Here is a 7,634-nt window from a genome sequence, read left to right as displayed (position 1 = left end):
ATCCGACTGATCCATGTGAGTTCTCCAGTATGCAACTCTGACTACCAAGACAGTACACAGTACCAGTCTTGAATATTTTTGAAAATTGTATGCCCAGGCAACTTATTTTTGAAATGTGAAGTGTGAAAGTCAATTTTATACCTGCAGTGATTCAGACAAAATACATGGGGTTCAGGACATGCTACCCCAGCGAATGGCAACTTGACATACTGAATATCTTAAACTGAAGAAGTTTGGAAGTTTGACACAATAGCAAAAGTAGGAGGGTCACTCTGACCTCCCTCCATTCTTACCCTTCTTCCCAAAAGAAATAAATCTCCTACATGAAAGGTACCTTCCCTGTGCCGAGTCATTCTTATCCCCAGAGACATGGAATTTGGGCAAGGAAATCTGGTTCAACAACTCTGTTAAACTAACCTTTATCTTCCTAGTTACTGCTTCCCCATTTACTACCTTTAGCTCAAACCTCTTTGTCTTGTCAAATTCTTCACAAATTTATTATTTCTTTGTCCTTAAGGTATAAAAGCTTCCTGCTCTGGTTACTTCTTTTGGTCTTCATTTTTTTCTGCAAGCTCCCATGTATGTATAAAATATTTAGTAAAATTTGCATGCTTTTCTTCTGTTAATCTGTCTCTAACTTTTCAGACCTAGCCAGAGTTCCTAAGAGGGTTGAAGAAAACTTTTTCCTTCCCTGTGCCCCCTACCATTCCATCCTTTAAGAAATCAGAAGCTATGTCGACGCATTGAAAAATAAGCAAAATTAGAAATCCAAGAAAGGAGGAAGTTATGGCATGATGCATAGGCAGCATGGAATAAGAAGAAAGAGATTGGGTGTTCTTCTGGTTCCCAGCACAGAACTCCTAAAATCCTTGCAATTTACTAAATGGTGGGAGTAACTTCTATTCGTAACAAGCCCTTTCCAGCATTCCTGAGTTTATGCTAATAAGGTGATTCAGTGAGAGTTCCATAGGTAGCATTAGGATGGAGCTAGTCTCCAAAAAGACCAGGTGATTGGAGAGATAGAACTTTAAGCTCATCCACCAACCTCTGGGATGGAGATTGGAGACTATAGTTCTAAAAAAATTCTTGAACAAGATTTGATCAGGTTCATTGTTGGTAAACATGCTGAGAAGGCAATGCACCACAGTTCCTTTGGGACAGAAACTCCTGTGCTTTGGTCCTTGCAGATCTCTCCCTAGGGACCTCTTCATCTGTCTGTTCATCTGTATCCTTTACAATATCCTTTTTATTTTATTTATTTTATTTATTTTTAAAGATTTTATTTGTTTTTTTGACAGACAGAGATCACAAGTAGACAGAGAGAGAGAGAGAGAGGGAAGCAGGCTCCCTGCTGAGCAGAGAGCCGGATGCGGGACTCGATCCCAGGACCCTGAGATCATGACCTGAGCCGAAGGCAGCGGCTTAACCCACTGAGCCACCCAGGTGCCCTACAATATCCTTTTTAATAAACTGATGATCTTGTAAGTGTTTCTCTGAGTTCTGTGAGCCACTCTATCAAAATTAATCCACTCCCAGAATGGGGTCGTGGGAATCTCTGATTTATAACCAGTTTATAGCGTGGACTTGTGATTGGCATCTGAAGTAGGCAGGGGAGGGCAGTCTTGTGAGACTGAGCTCTTAACCTATGGGATCTGATGCTATTTCTAGGTAGATAGTGTCAGGAATGAGTTATGTTTGTGGGCCACCTGGTCAGCGTCTGTTGAGAACTGGAGAATTGCCTGGTGGTTAGGAAAACAGAGTCAGCAAATGCTAAACCAGTTCATTTAGAGATAAAACTAAATAGTTCCCCAAATTTTGGTTATAATACTGAATGCAAAAGTCAAAGAACCATCAAAACAGAAGATTATTTCTTTCAAAATATATTTTTATTGAGACGTATGTGGCAGGCAGTGTTTTAGGGATCGAGATGGACAGGATGCCTTCCAATGGAGAACAAGTTAATAAAAATGATAGGATAAGGACTGCAAACATATTAATATACAGTTGTTCTGGCTGCACTTTTCCTACCTTCGGGCCTTTGTGAATAGTACTTACGTGCTGTGATAAAGCCTCCAGCAAAGTGTTGAGTGCTCTGCTTCTATAAAAAGTTACCCCAAAATGAGAATTAGGTCTTGTCTTGCTTTGCCTTTCCTTTCCTTTCCTTTCCTATTCTTTCTTTCTTCCTTTCCTTTCCTTTTTCTTTTTTCCTTTCTTTACAACTTGTACCTTTAAAAAATTATCTCTTGTTGTCAGATTATCAGCTCCTTTAAAACCATATTCATGGAATTTTGGAATGGAATAGGAGCTCTGATATAATCTAATCCAAATGAATACCCAGAGTTTGAGTGCCTGACCTCGTATTACTCTGTGAGTTAACAATAGAACCAGAACTAGATTTGATCTTGCCGCTGTGCCCGTGGGAATTCTTTTAATTAGTTTTGTTTTTGTTGTTATGTGGTTACAAAACCAGACAAGCTAATCTTATTAATACTGTAAATTCCTTCCTTATTCATCTTTATATCTCCAGGTAATATAGTATCTGAAAAGATACTCTTGTCTCTCCCAGAAACATATTAAATGTGGGGTACAATATGAGCAAATAAACTCTTCAGAGAGTTAGGATCTCTGAAGCATCTTTAGTTCATAGATTCATACAACCCCCTCCCCTTTTTTTTCTTGCCATTATCCTTTATTTCCTAATTCTTTTTTTTTTTAAGATTTTATTTATTTATTTATTTATTTGACAGAGAGATCACAAGCGGGCAGAGAGAGAGGGGGAAGGAGGCTCCCCACTGAGCAGAGAGCTGGATGGATGTGGGGCTTGAGCCCAGGACCCTGAGACCATGACCTGAGCTGAAGGCAGAGGCTTTAACCCAGTGAGCCACCCAGGTGCCCCTATTTCCCGATTCTTACATATGTTTCAGGCAGCTGAGTTTCCTTGAAGCTGAGTTCTGGTGGAGGAATTGTTACTCAAGTTGAAACTACAATAACAATATTTGCTTATAAATGAAGAACTGATATTGGTAGTTATCTTTAATTATCAAAAAAAAAAAAAAAACAAAACAAAAATTCAAGACCTAGGAGAGAAACCAGTTATTGGTGGAGAGAGAAGAAAAGTGAAGATTAAATGTCTTGGAAAGCAAAATAATTAGATTTCATTGCATAGGTGTTCACTGGATAGTTGTAACTTAGAGTACCTTTTTTGTGTACATATTAGCTATTCCTTTTCTTTCTATCTCTCTCTCTTTTTTTTTTTTTTTTTTTTTAAGATTTTATTTATTTATTTGACAGAGAGAGACACAGCAAGACAGGGTACACAAGCAGAGTGGAAGACTCCTGCTGAGCAGCGAGCCTGATCCGGGGGCTGATCCCAGGACCCTGGGATCATGACTCCAGCCAAAGGCAGAAGCTTGATGACTGAGCCACCCAGGCACCCCTTTTCAAATAGCCCCAGGCTATTCCTTTTCAAAGGAGGTAATGATATCCTGAGTTACATTAGGAGTTTTGAAATAACCCATGGAGGAGTGAGGAGGATATGGACTAGTTGTGCTAACCTATTTGGGGACCCTAGTGTACCTGAAAGTTGGGTGTTTAGAAGTAACGTTCTCGGCAGCAAATTCCTGAACTCAAATCAAAGAATGTGCATGGATTTTTTTTTTAAGATTTATTTTTAAGATTTATTTATTTGAGAGAGAGAGCATGTGGGGGTTGGGGGATGGGGCGCAGATGGATAGGAAGAGAATCTCAAATAGACTCTTGCTGAGCTGGGAGCCCCCAGCGTGGCTCCATCCCATGACCCTGAGATCTTGACCTGAGCAGAAACCAAGGGTCCTTCATTCAAGTGACTGAGCCCAGGTACCCCGGGGCATGGATTTTTATTTCTCTTCTCCTCCGAGGCTGTTTTCTCTGGGTGTCTGAAAAACAGCAGTGGATCACTGCTGAACTAACATGTCCCACTCCAGAAAAAAATGCCGTTTTGGGGGCGCCTGGGTGGCTCAGTGGTTTAAGCCTCTGCCTTCAGCTCAGGTCATGATCCGAGGGTCCTGGGATCGAGTCCCACATCGGGCTCTCTGCTCAGCAGGGAGCCTGCTTCCCCCTCTCTCTCTGCCTGCCTCTCTGCCTACTTGTGATCTCTCTCTGTCTATCAAATAAATAAATAAAAATCTTTAAAAAAAAAATGCCGTTTTGCTCTCTCTTTCTGGGAGGGGATGAGCCTTACCTTGGTAAGGGATCTGTCTTCTTAGAGTGATATTGGGGAGAAAATGCTCACACACAGTGAATTTTACAGCAGATAAGAGTTCACAATTTTTGTCTGAAGATGAACTTCAGCCCAGCGAAGCTCCCCCAGAGCCAATCAGAAAGCAGAACTTTCCTATCCCATTGGGTGAGGTGTCCTTAAAGTTGTCTGAGCACCACTTCTGGGAGCAAAAGTGCCCATCCCCCCTGCCCTCAGGACATTGCAAAGATCTTCCTGATGTGAAGTCCTCAGAGCACCATCAGAATCTCCCATTCCTCGAACTTGTTTTCTTTAGTAGCTTCAGATACATCTCTTATTTTAGAGACCCTCAAGAACATGAGTAGTTTCCCTGTGCTCTGACCCTGCACATTTCAAAATACTTAAAAAAAAAAAAAAGATTTCATTTTTAAGAGGTTTCTACACCAATGTGGAGCTCAAACTTAACAATCCTGAGATCAAGAGTTGCATGCTCTACTAACTGAGCCAGCCAGGCGCCTCTCAAAATTCTCAATTTTTATCTTTAGCAATTACAAGTTAAGAATCAAATAGAATGAACATGCTTACAATAAAATACTTTCTCCTTTTCTTTCAAACCCAGTCTGGATCTTTAGAGCAACCATTTATGCTCCCTGACTTCTTGAGTTATAGCCTAAAGCCCAGGAAAGTATTATCACTGAGATTTTTTTTTTTTTTTAACTTGTAAGTAAGTTCTGCCCCCAACGTGGGGGTTGAACTCACAACCTTGAGATCAAGAGTCACATGCTATACTGACTGAGCCAGCCAGGCACCCCAGGAACCTGTTTTATATCATAGAAAACCTTTCAGGGTGCCTGGATGGTTCAGTGGATTAAATGCCTGCCTTCAGTTTAGGTCATGACCCCAGGGTCCTGAGATTGAGCTCTACATTGTCAAGGTTCCTGCTTGCTGGGGAGCCTGCTTCTCCTTCTCTCTCTCTGCCCCTCCCCCCTTCCTCGTTCCCCCCACTCACTCGCTGTCTTAAATAAATAAAGAAAATCTTTAAAAAATAGAAACTGTTTTGATTATTGTACTACGTGCTAGGCATGTCATACATCAACAGCCTGTACAGGTGCCTGTACAAGAAGTAATAACATGTAGTACTTATTTTACTATATTATTTTTGTGTTTTGTAGTTGTATTATTTGTTGCAATACTTGTATTAACTGAACCATCATTTCAAGCCTATAAGGCACCCTTATTATCCTCATTTTCCAGGTGAGGAAACTGAAGGACAGAGGGTTAATTCTCTACCCAAGTTCACACAACTAGTAAACTGTTTCAGAATTCGAGGATCATTCTTTAAAAAGCAGGCTTATACACATTTGTTTCCTTTTAAAAAAATATTACAAGAAGTCAGGAAGTTTGCTAAATATCCACTCATTTAGAAATATGGTTTATTTAACTATTCCCATATTTTGAGACATTATGCTTTTTACTTGGATAAATAACATTGCATAAATACCCTTGTACAAAGTCTTTTGTACAAGGGTATTTTATTCCTTCTTTAGGATCTCTGAAGGCAAAATGACTGGGTGTATGAGCAAATTTCCAGAGCTGTACCCTTTTATGCTCCTCATCCTGTCTGTCTTACTTAATGTTTTATTTTTGCCAGCTTATTAGATGAAAATGGTACTTTGTTCTAAATTTACATGACTTTGATTATTGGTAAAGATATATACCTCATACCTTTAAATATTCACAGAACACTTTTCTTTTTTACTTTCCATTATCTGCTCATCTATATCTACTAGAGTAGATATTTGTTTTGTTTTTTTACTTAGCAACTGTTCACCTTACTTGTACAAATAGGGGTTTTCTGTTCTTCTCTCACCTCTTTCTCCCCTTGGGCATATTGTAGCTTCTGGAGAGAAGAACCTGTGTGAAATTAGAGCCAGCCAGGAGAAATAAGAACTGGGTGGAAGGTAGGCAAGAGAGAAACAAAATGATGGTATCTAAGCTGCTCCTGGACTTTTTCAGATAAGGAAATCACTGACCACAGAAATAAAGGGTCCTTACTGACATGGTTCTTTTTTTTTTTTTTTAATTTATTTATTTGACAGAGAGAGATCACAAGTAGGCAGAGAAGCAGGCCGAGAGAGAAAGAGCAAGAGGAGGAAGCAGGCTCTCCATTGAGCAGAGAGCCTGATGTGGGACTCGATCCCAGGACCCTGAGATCATGACCTGAGCCAAAGGCAGAGGCTTAACCCACTGAGTCACCCAGGTGCCCCACTGACATGGTTCTTTTGTCCATTTTTAAATCACAATGTCATTTTTTGTTTCAAAACCAAAATATTAAAGTACAGGGATTTTTAAAAACTTTTTATTCTGAAATAATTTTGGACACAGACAACTGCAAAGATTGTTTGGGAATTTGTCATTTACCCATCACTCAGCTTCCTCCAATAATAACACCTTGACCACTGCACACTATTAAAACCAAGAAGTTGACATTGGTACACTAGTACATATAAATTAAACTATGAACCTTACTCAGATTTCAGTAGTTTTTATATGCATCAGAATTTTTTTTTTTTAAATATGTATACTTCCTGAACACCTTGGTGGCTCAGTCTGTTAAGTGTCTGCCTCTGGCTCAGGTCATGATCCTGGGGTCCTTGGATGGAGTCCCTCATCCAGCTCCATGCTACATGGGGAGGCTGCTTTCCCTTCCCCTTTGTCTCTCTCTCTCTCTCTCTCATGAACAAACATCTTAATATATATATATGTATATATATATGTATGTATATATATGTATATATGTGTATATATACATATATGTATGTATGTATATATGTATATATATGTGTCTATATATACATACATATATATACATATATATACTTCTTTAAACATATATATATATACTTCTTTAAACATACACTTCTTTTAAATATATTTACATTGAACAATTTGTGCAACATACAAAAATGATTTTTCTAACTATAAACTAAATATTGTAACTATTTTAAAATATATTGAGCACTATGTAGGTTTTTTAGGCAGTGCCAATGGACTCAGGAATTTTCTTTCACTTTTAGAATAGAAAATGTTGCATATGCCTCAGGCATTTTGGCTGCCCACTGTGTATTTAAGTTAGTTATTATGTCCTGCTCATTATTTAAGGCAGGTTAAAATGCTATTTCCTGCAGTGTTCTTGTATGCTACAAAAGAATTTGTTTCTGTCCATCATCCATCACCAGTGCTGGAAATCACTTAATGGGTTTCTGAAAGCCTTTCCCCTGCAGTTGTGTTTATCCTTCACTCCAAATGCTCTTGGGTATTTCCTAAGCAGAAATATGACAAGAATACTTTTCTTGTCTGCGTGTGAAAACAGAAAAAGCCATTTTTTAGTATCTCATTTTGTTTTCTCTTATCTTTG

Source organism: Neovison vison, chromosome 12 (assembly GCF_020171115.1).
Source record: "Neovison vison isolate M4711 chromosome 12, ASM_NN_V1, whole genome shotgun sequence".
Taxonomy (NCBI): domain Eukaryota; kingdom Metazoa; phylum Chordata; class Mammalia; order Carnivora; family Mustelidae; genus Neogale; species Neogale vison.
The sequence above is the reverse complement of the archived record's forward strand: the minus strand, read 5'-3'. Positions refer to the sequence as shown.